The sequence below is a fragment of the Pipistrellus kuhlii genome, unplaced genomic scaffold (genome assembly GCF_014108245.1).
Source record: "Pipistrellus kuhlii isolate mPipKuh1 unplaced genomic scaffold, mPipKuh1.p scaffold_m20_p_1, whole genome shotgun sequence".
In the NCBI taxonomy this organism is placed as follows: Eukaryota; Metazoa; Chordata; class Mammalia; order Chiroptera; family Vespertilionidae; genus Pipistrellus; species Pipistrellus kuhlii.
Window position 1 is genome coordinate 139,126,051 of NW_023425404.1, and position 8,897 is coordinate 139,134,947.

The window sequence follows — 8,897 nt, forward strand, 5'->3', positions numbered from 1 at the left end:
TATCCTCTATAAGAACTTTTTATGCTTAAGTTCATGTACATTATAAAGAAATAAAAACAATAGCAATTTTTGCAAAATGAAAATTAAAAAGAATTTTTATGGGAAGATATCTATGTATATGTGTTTAAATATATGCGTAGAATTTTATTTGTTTTATAGAAAAGCAACTAACTTTTTGCACAGATTTTATTAACCTCACATTGTTTTACTATCTTTTCAGATGAGTGGTTAGTATGGTTAAAAAAAATCAAAGAAAAAAAAAAAGGAATGTAATTTTGGCTATTAAAAGAAGCATTATTTTGTCTTTTTTGTCTTTCGTTATATTTTTTATTTTTTATTTTTTATAAACTGTTACTTACACAGCTCTTCCACCAAAGACATCAAATTCAAGGGCAGGAAAGTGCTGCAAAGTGTGTAGTTTACACCTTTTTTGACACCACATTCACTATCTTTTTTTTCTTCTTTTTAATGGATGATAATAGATATCTAGTGTTCTGATCAGTTCTTTCTCACCCAGTTGCTGAGAAGAATTTCTGCCCTAAATAATGTGAAATGACCAACCAAAGGTGATGGTGAGGGAGGGAAGGAGCTGGAGTGGGGAGTATGTAAACAGAAGCAGGTTCTCTCTGTTCTAAATAGTATGAAATGACCAACATGGAGCACGTGACATGTATAGTAGTTTATTGGTGACATAAAATCATCATGCAGAAAAGGAGGACATTGCACACCATGCCGGGCCACACAGGTCCAGTCTTGCACTCTGGAGGGGGCTGTGATAGTTGGCCTTTGCAGTATCGGGAGGGAAGGGTTCCCTGTATTGGTAGAAACATGAAATTTATTAGGTTGAGGATAGTTGGATTGTGGCAGGTTAGGAAACTAGCCAGAGGGGGAGTTTTTCCTACTAGTAGGGGCCATGTCAAATAAGAACAGAATAACTCACAGTTAGAGGGTCTTAGGAGGCTCAGAGATGTCAAGGCACACATCTTTGTAAAATATTAGGCCTTATATTGCAATCAACCCCTTTATACTTCTTCATGAAATATCTACTTTAGAGATAACTAACATTTTAGGAAATGGAAGAATCCTCCTTAGGGAGCCAAGCAGACTCTTGATCAGAATGGCACAAGGTGAGCTGGTTGTTCAAACCTTGAACCTTAGAGATATCCCCCTTTATGGACAATCAAGGCAATTGAAGGACCTGTGTGGCAACGGGGTAGGAAACACATGTCCCCAGGGAGCATGAATTTAGATTAAGTAATGCCTGTGGCAGTAGTGACACTCAGTGGGGTATCCAATTTCTTACTATTTTGTAACTTAAAGAGTAGATTTTGAGGAGGTCATGAGCCTCTTCATTAAGGAGGTCCATGGTGGGGTGTTTTAGCACAATAGTTATAGTGCAATAGCTACGTGAAGCATACCTGTTTGTCCTCTATTTTATATTCAGCAGTTCTTCTAAGACTACAATAGGAATCATGCCTAAATTTAGTGAGATACCCAAGCATAACTGTAATTTGAGACCTAGTATTAAGTCCATGAGCCTTGCCAATTGGTGTATTTCTGCAGATGTTCAAGTAAATTCAGAACCTATATTGTGGAGCTATAAAAGCCAATCAGAACGCTTTTATCTTTTCCTGTGTAATTTATTACTGTGGCAAGTTTTGAACTTCCAGTTGAGTTATTTTGTGAACATCTGTTTTAATTATTTTGTTGGGGTCCAGGTATTTTGATGTTTTTTTTTTTTTTTTATCCCCCGACCTTTTTAAATTGTCATTAGATATATTTAATGCCAAGGGATTCTACTTACCCTATAAATATTTATAAATTCTCTCCTCTGGAGAGCCTGGGATCAGTCTCTTCAGGAATAGGGGCCTCCTCAAAGTCCATGGTTGTAAGGTTGAACTAACCCCCTTCACTCTACCACAGTTTTTACTATAATTCCATGGATTAGGTTCTTCCTGATAACAGAAGCATAAGTGTGATGCAGTGGAAGAACCCTGGCCCCAGATGTCAGGGATGATGGATTAAAACCCTGCCATAGGCTGAGCGGGTTTGAGCAAAGATAGATTATAGATGTGCTTTGGCTGATGGGGAAACGTCAGTGGAGGAGCCTTTCATGCTGTGTGGGAGCATGATGTGAGCGCAGGTGAAATGAGTGCCCAGTGAACCTCCAAGTGCATACCTTTTATATACCTTACATTACACCTCGCTATGTCGCTTTCTTATATATTTTTAAAAAGTGTTGTAACAGTTTAAAAAAACAGAAATTGCATCTGTTGCAATTATATATTTACTATAAAATTTTTACATCAGTTTTTTTACATCTTGTCTTTATTACTGAATGTATAACAGGGGCCAACCCCCTTTCTACTCCATTAACACTCTCCCCAATAAAAAACTGATATCATTTTTACGTGTTTGAGTGGATTCAAAGGTTTTAAAACATCTTTTTGTGGAAGAACCTGAGTAAAACTATTTAATGGTCACTGCTCTGGGGCACAATTTCCTCTGCCTTTGCTTTACCTGTGCTCACTGTAGACATATTGGACACTTCTTCACATACATCAAACTTTTAAACACATTTTTGTATTCTGCCCAGTCTAACAAAATGTATATTATTTCTAGGTGTCTGCTATTGTTTGAGTTAAATGTATAATATTAGAACTGAATTCTAATGGCTATTGCCTTCTAAATTTCCTTATTTTCCTGAAGGATTTTATTTTCTGTATTATATTTCACTTTATTTTCATATCCTATTAAATAATACTTAGAAATTAAATAAATACATCTGATTTACAAATTTATTCAATTTTCTATTATTGTATTTAAATTAACCTAAGCAATATTTTCTAAGCACTCACATTTAAAATACTGTTTACATTTGTTAGATTATACAAAATCAGTAAGAATAATTACTTGATCTCAAGTGGTGGACAAGCTATTATAGATCTATTAAGATATACTGTTTATTACTCAAGTAATAAAAATGCAATTACAAAGAGAGAAATTGAATTAATAATTAGAAATACAGCTGTTTCCTATTATATAAATCTATGACTTAGTTAAGATGCTTGGTCAACTAGAATAAAATTAAAGTGTTTTATCCTCTTGATTCAGCTGAGGTTCTCATGGGTTTTTCATGAGAACCCTTTCTCCTATCATTCAACAGTCAAAGGTATTTGACAGTGATTTTTGTATACTTATGATGTCAAAATGTTGTTGAACTTAATATACTTTTCTTTTTAAAAAATATATATTTTATTGATTTTTTTTTTTTTTATAGAGAGTAAGGGAGAGGGATAGAGAGCTAGAAATATCAATGAGAGAGAAACATCGACCAGCTGCCTCTTGCACACCCCCTACTGGGGATGAGCCCACAACCAATGTACATGCCCTTGACCGGAATCGAACCTGGGACCTTTCAGTCCGCAGACCGACGCTCTATCCAATGAGCCAAACAGGTTTTGGCCTTAATGTACTTTTCAGCTTTGCTATTAACTCCTATATCTAATAACTTTATTATTAATCTTAGAACTACCCATAATAGAGAAAGTAGGCTTTTGATTGTCCTAACAAGATTAAAAATAGTTTTGTGGCATTTTATTCATAGATGAAAAAGAACATAATTTACCATTGATGAGCACCTATCATATTCTACACAATCACAAACATTGTACTTCATGATAATTCAGAGAGCTATATCTGTAACTTACAGATGAAGGAGAGAACTAGAGACATTAACTGATCTGCTTAGCACCACAGAGTAACTAAATGTCTGTCTAAAGATCTGAGCCCAGACTGGTTCCCAAACTCTGTGCTCTTCTCATGTGCACTAAAACCGTCTTCATATGGAAAGATCTGAAAACTATCATACAGTTTTCTCCTTTTATGTGACATACCAACTGCTGTTAAATTGTTTAATACCCTTAGAATGAATTACCAGTAATTGGTTCCACTACGGAGAGATATTTAGAATGTATTCATTCTTTCATTAAACAAATATTTATGAAGTGATTACTATGTGCCAGGCATCAATATATGCACTGGGAGTAGAATAGAAGTAAAACCAAATCTATGCTGTACAGAAGTTTATATTCAACTAGAGGCCTAATGCACAAAATTCATGCAAGAGGGTTGGCTCTCACAGCCCCGGCCAGCCCTCTCAGCCCTCTCAGCCCTGAATTCATTCCGAAGGTTACCTGGACAGTAATCAAGAATGTTGTCCGATGATTATTCTGTTGTTCAGTCTAATTAGCATATTGGCTCTTTATTATATAGGACTAGAGGTCCAGTCCATGAAAATCATGCACGGGGGATTTCGGGGAAAAGAGTCCCTCAGCCCGGCCTGCAACAAAACCAGCATCCCTGGCCCTGGCCTCTAGCAGAGGCTCCTCCCCTCCTCCTTCCACTCAGCCTCTAGGAAGATGCTTGTCCTGGGGCCCCCTCAGGGCTCCGGCCCACAATGCCTGGCAGCTCACTTACTCGGGAGCTTGGGCTCTCAGGTCCGGCTTCCCCACCTGGCTTGGTGGACATCAGCTGCTGTAGGAGCCATGCCTCAGGAGTCTGCCCCTTGGACCATACTACTTGGGAGTGCAGAGGGGTGGGGAGGGGGAGTGGCTGAGGTGGCAGTGATTTGATGTCTGTAGCATGCACTCCGGACACCCCCTGCTGCAGTGCCACACTGACTGCATCTGAACTGTGGGCAGGGGGCTTCCAATCTGTGACTGGAGGCTGCAGGCTGAGGACCCCGGCACCCAAAGGGCTCTGTCAGCATCAGGAACTGGAAAGATCCATTTTTCTGGGCCCTCCTGTCCCTCCATGTGGCCAGGACAGAGACACTGAGCTCATGCCCCCAGAGGCTCTTTACCTCCTTCCGTGCAGCCAGGGCACTGATGCTGAGCTCAAGTTGCCAGGGCTCAGTGTACTGCCCCTAGTCCTCTGGCCAGAGGCCCCTCCCCTCCCTCTGCAGCCAAGGAGCAGGTGCTGGGCTCCTGTTGCCAGAGAGACCACCATTTTTGTATTGGAGGGACAGTTAATTTGCATATCACTCTTTTATTAGGATAAGAAAAGCAAGTTTTCTATAAACAGATATCATAACATGGTTACATAGGGGCTCAAATGAAAATATAAGAGAAAGGACATGGTAAATATCAGGATAATTCAAGGCTAGGGAGTTTTGCTGTAACTGGAGTAATCAAGAAAGGTCAAACTCTCCATCCACAGGGTTTAGAATTGCAAGATGTGTATCACTGAAGAGGCAGTTAACACATGGACTTAACAAAAATGCATGCTAGCAAGGGAAACCAATATGGCTAGGAGACTATTTTAGTATGGCTTGGTAGAACTTTTGTAAAAGATAGGCCTTGCAAATTAGACGCATTATTTCTTGCAGGTGCAGGTAATGTGGCTGCGTAGTTGGTGTGTGTAAAGAAGCTGAGTTCAAGTCATGGATAAAAGATTGCTCATGAGTTTAGAATTACTCATACATACAAATCTTCCATTTTATCTTCATATATTGTCATGGCCGTTAATTAACTTTACCTCTATAATAACAAAGAAAAAAAAAGTCATTCTAGATTGTAGTGTACTAGTATAAGACTCATTCCATTTAAGTAGTACATTTATGTTTCCTTTGAAGGCACAACAGTGTTCCATCAACATAAATGGATACACACTTTATATAACGTGAATTTTTATGGGTACTTTATTGCCTTTAACATTTATGATATAGTAGCCATTTCAACTCTATATATTCAAACATATTGATTTTTCTCAAACCACTATCATTGCTACAAAGCATTCCATTTGAAAAATTGTAGGCAAAAGCAGCTGCCTGCTGATGGTTTCTATTGATCATGCATTGATATTTGTATTCATGGTATAGCAGAATACTATGAATTTCAGGGGGTATTTTGGTATTGGTTTCCATTTTTAACTACTAATAGTGTTTTGTTTATCATTGAAAATTATGTTTAAACCAGTCAGCATTAGTAGAAAAAAAACTAAGATAGGAAAATATTTTCATAGGTAAAAATTCAACTCCTTTGTTCCATGAAAATTAGTATTAAAACTAAATGATACCCTAGCCAGTTTACTCAGTGGATGGAGCATTGGCCCGTGGATTGAAGGGTTCTGGGTTCAATTCCAGTCAAGGGCATGTACTTTGGTTGTGGGCTCATCCCCAGTAGGGGGTATGCAAGAGGCAGCTGATGGATGTTTCTCTTGCATCGATGTTTCTAACTCTCTATCCCTCTCTCTTCCACTCTGTAAAAACCCATAAAATATATTTAAAAAACACACACATACACACACACACAAAAAAAAAAACCCTCTTAAATGATAAGCCATGGTTGGTGTTGCTCAGTAACCAGAACATCAAAGGATCATGGGCTTGACTTTCTGTCAGGGGCATGAACTTGGGTTGCAGCTTTGATCCCGAGTCCAGTCAGGGCACATGTAGCAGGCAGCTAATCAATGTCTCTCACATAGATCTCTCTCTCTCTCTCAGATTAACAAACAAACAACAAGAACTAAATGATAAATGTTAATGAGTGTATACTTCATCGATTAAAACAAATGTATTATTTGAATTAGCCATATTTACAATAATCTATACACCTACCTACCTTTCTTTCCACCTTTCATATAGCCAAAAGAAAATAATTAAGTTTTAAAAAGGCATGAAGAAAAAGTTCACGAAGAAAAACAAAAAAATATTTAATATCACTGATAATTAAAAATGCAAATAAAACAAAACTGCAAAATCACCTAAAATGAAAAAAAAATATTTAAATTACGTGTGTTGCCGAAACCGGTTTGGCTCAATGGATAGAGCATCGGCTTGGGGGCTGAAAGGTCCCAGGTTCGATTCTGGTCAAGGGCATGTACCTTGGTTGCGGGCATATCCCCAGTAGGGGGTGTGCAGGAAGCAGCTGATCGATGACTCTCTCCCATCGATGTTTCTAACTCTCTATCTCTCTCCCTTCCTCTCTATACAAAATCAATAAAATATATATTTAAAAAATAAATAAATAAATAAAAATAAATTACGTGTGTTGAGGATTTAAAAACTGCTGTAATGTTACTGAAAGTAGTTTATTTTCAATCTTATACAAACTATTTGAATTTATTAAAATACACTAAATTGCAAAAATAAAATAAATTGTTTTATGAGTAGGGCAAAGGGAATATATGGGTAGGAAATACTTGCATACAAAATTGCACCCTCTACTTGTTTTGTAGATGAACTAAAGGTAGCTAAAATATTTGCTCATGTTTTCTTAAGACCAAAACAAAAAGGAGTTAAGTTATTCTTTTTTTTAAATATATATATATATATATATTTTTTTTTTGTTGTTGTTGTTGTTTGTTTGTTTGTTTGTTTTGTTTTGTTTTGTTTTGTTTTTACAGAGAGGAAGGGAGAGGGATAGAGAGTTAGATACATTGATGAGAAACAATCATCGACCAGCTGCCTCCTACACACCCCCTACCAGGGAGGTGCCCGCAACCAAGGTACATGCCTTTGACTGGAATCAAACCTTGGACCTTGCAGTCCACTGACTGACGCTCTATCCACTGAGCCAAACCAGTTCCGCAAGTTATTCTTAACCCTCTTAATGTACAAAATCCATTCATTGATCAAAATAGTTTTTCTTGAAACTAGACTGAAGGGAGAAGATATTTTCTAGGTTTCTCCTGGGGACTATACTAGAGCACAAGAGCATATCCTAAATTGCATCTCTACAATAACTAGAATTTGGTTCCCATTATTTGTTACAAAGTGCATCAATGCAAACTAATGGTATGAGGCCTATCATAAACCATTGAATTCTAAAGATAACTAAATGAAAGCTATTCAAAAATGTGTGCATCATATTGATCCTAGGAATAATATTTAGAATATCTAAATAAATATATGTACTGTAGGCATATGCTCTTTATATAATGTTTCTATAACCTTTGGAGTAATCCAATAATAATACTATACAATAAAGAGGTAATATGCAAATTGATCCTCATAATCTCACAAGATGGCTATCTATGACCAGGCTGGCAAGGGGCTAGTGAGGGACAACCAAATGACTGAACAAGCAGACTGCATGGGCAACAAGGCCTGCAGAGTAGGAGTAATTGGGGGTGACCAAGCTGGCAGTGGGTGTGAGTGTCGGCTGCCAGCCCTGATTGCCTCTCAAGGGTTCTCCACTTCCCTCTGCCCCTGAGGGGTGATCAGGGACAGCAGCCACTGTTTTCACTCGCTGTTGGTGATGGCCCTGCTCACAACTGCTGCCAGTGCCAAAGCCACCACTTGCACCAGCTGCCAATGCCATGCCGGCTCTGTTTGAACCCACAGCCATCACCTGAGATGCTGCTCACACCGGCTGCCGGATCCTGGTGTCAGTCCTGATTGCTTAGCACTATTAGTGAGTGCAAACAGTGGCTGCTCCATTGCCCCTGAGGGCTTTTCCACCTCCCCCTGCTCCTGGGGCAGCAACTGGCACTCGTACCTGATGACGGTGCCAGCCCCAGTCACTCTGCAACATCAGTGGGTTCGAGCAGGGTCAGTGCCATCAGCGCGTGGGAGCAGCAGCAGAGGAGCGGGGCTGCTGGCAGAGGGACCAGGGGGCCTTGTGGGAGGGGCTTGGCAGGAGGACGAGGATGGGCCAAGACCACCCCTGTGCCCACTGCAGCCTTACAACCCACAGTTCCTTTCAAGGTGCATAGATTCATGCACTGAGCCCCTAGTATGTATGTATGTATGTTGGGGAAAATGTTGTTACCTCTCAAAGAGTATTTATTTTAATGTTTGATATGAAATTCCCACAAAATGTTTGTTTGTTTGTTTTACAAAATTTTGGCTGCCTAGAACTCATTAATTTGAAGAAAGAGCTTCAGTAAAGCCT

General features: G+C 38.8%; 1 non-coding gene across 1 annotated transcript; it reads right to left on the minus strand.

Moving 5' to 3' along the window:
- Nucleotides 1–346: 346 nt before the first annotated feature.
- LOC118710418 lies at nucleotides 347–485 on the minus strand. Its single transcript, XR_004985408.1, has one exon. It is a non-coding gene; the product is annotated as a small nucleolar RNA SNORA13 (small nucleolar RNA).
- Between the last annotated feature and the right edge of the window lie 8,412 nt (nucleotides 486–8,897).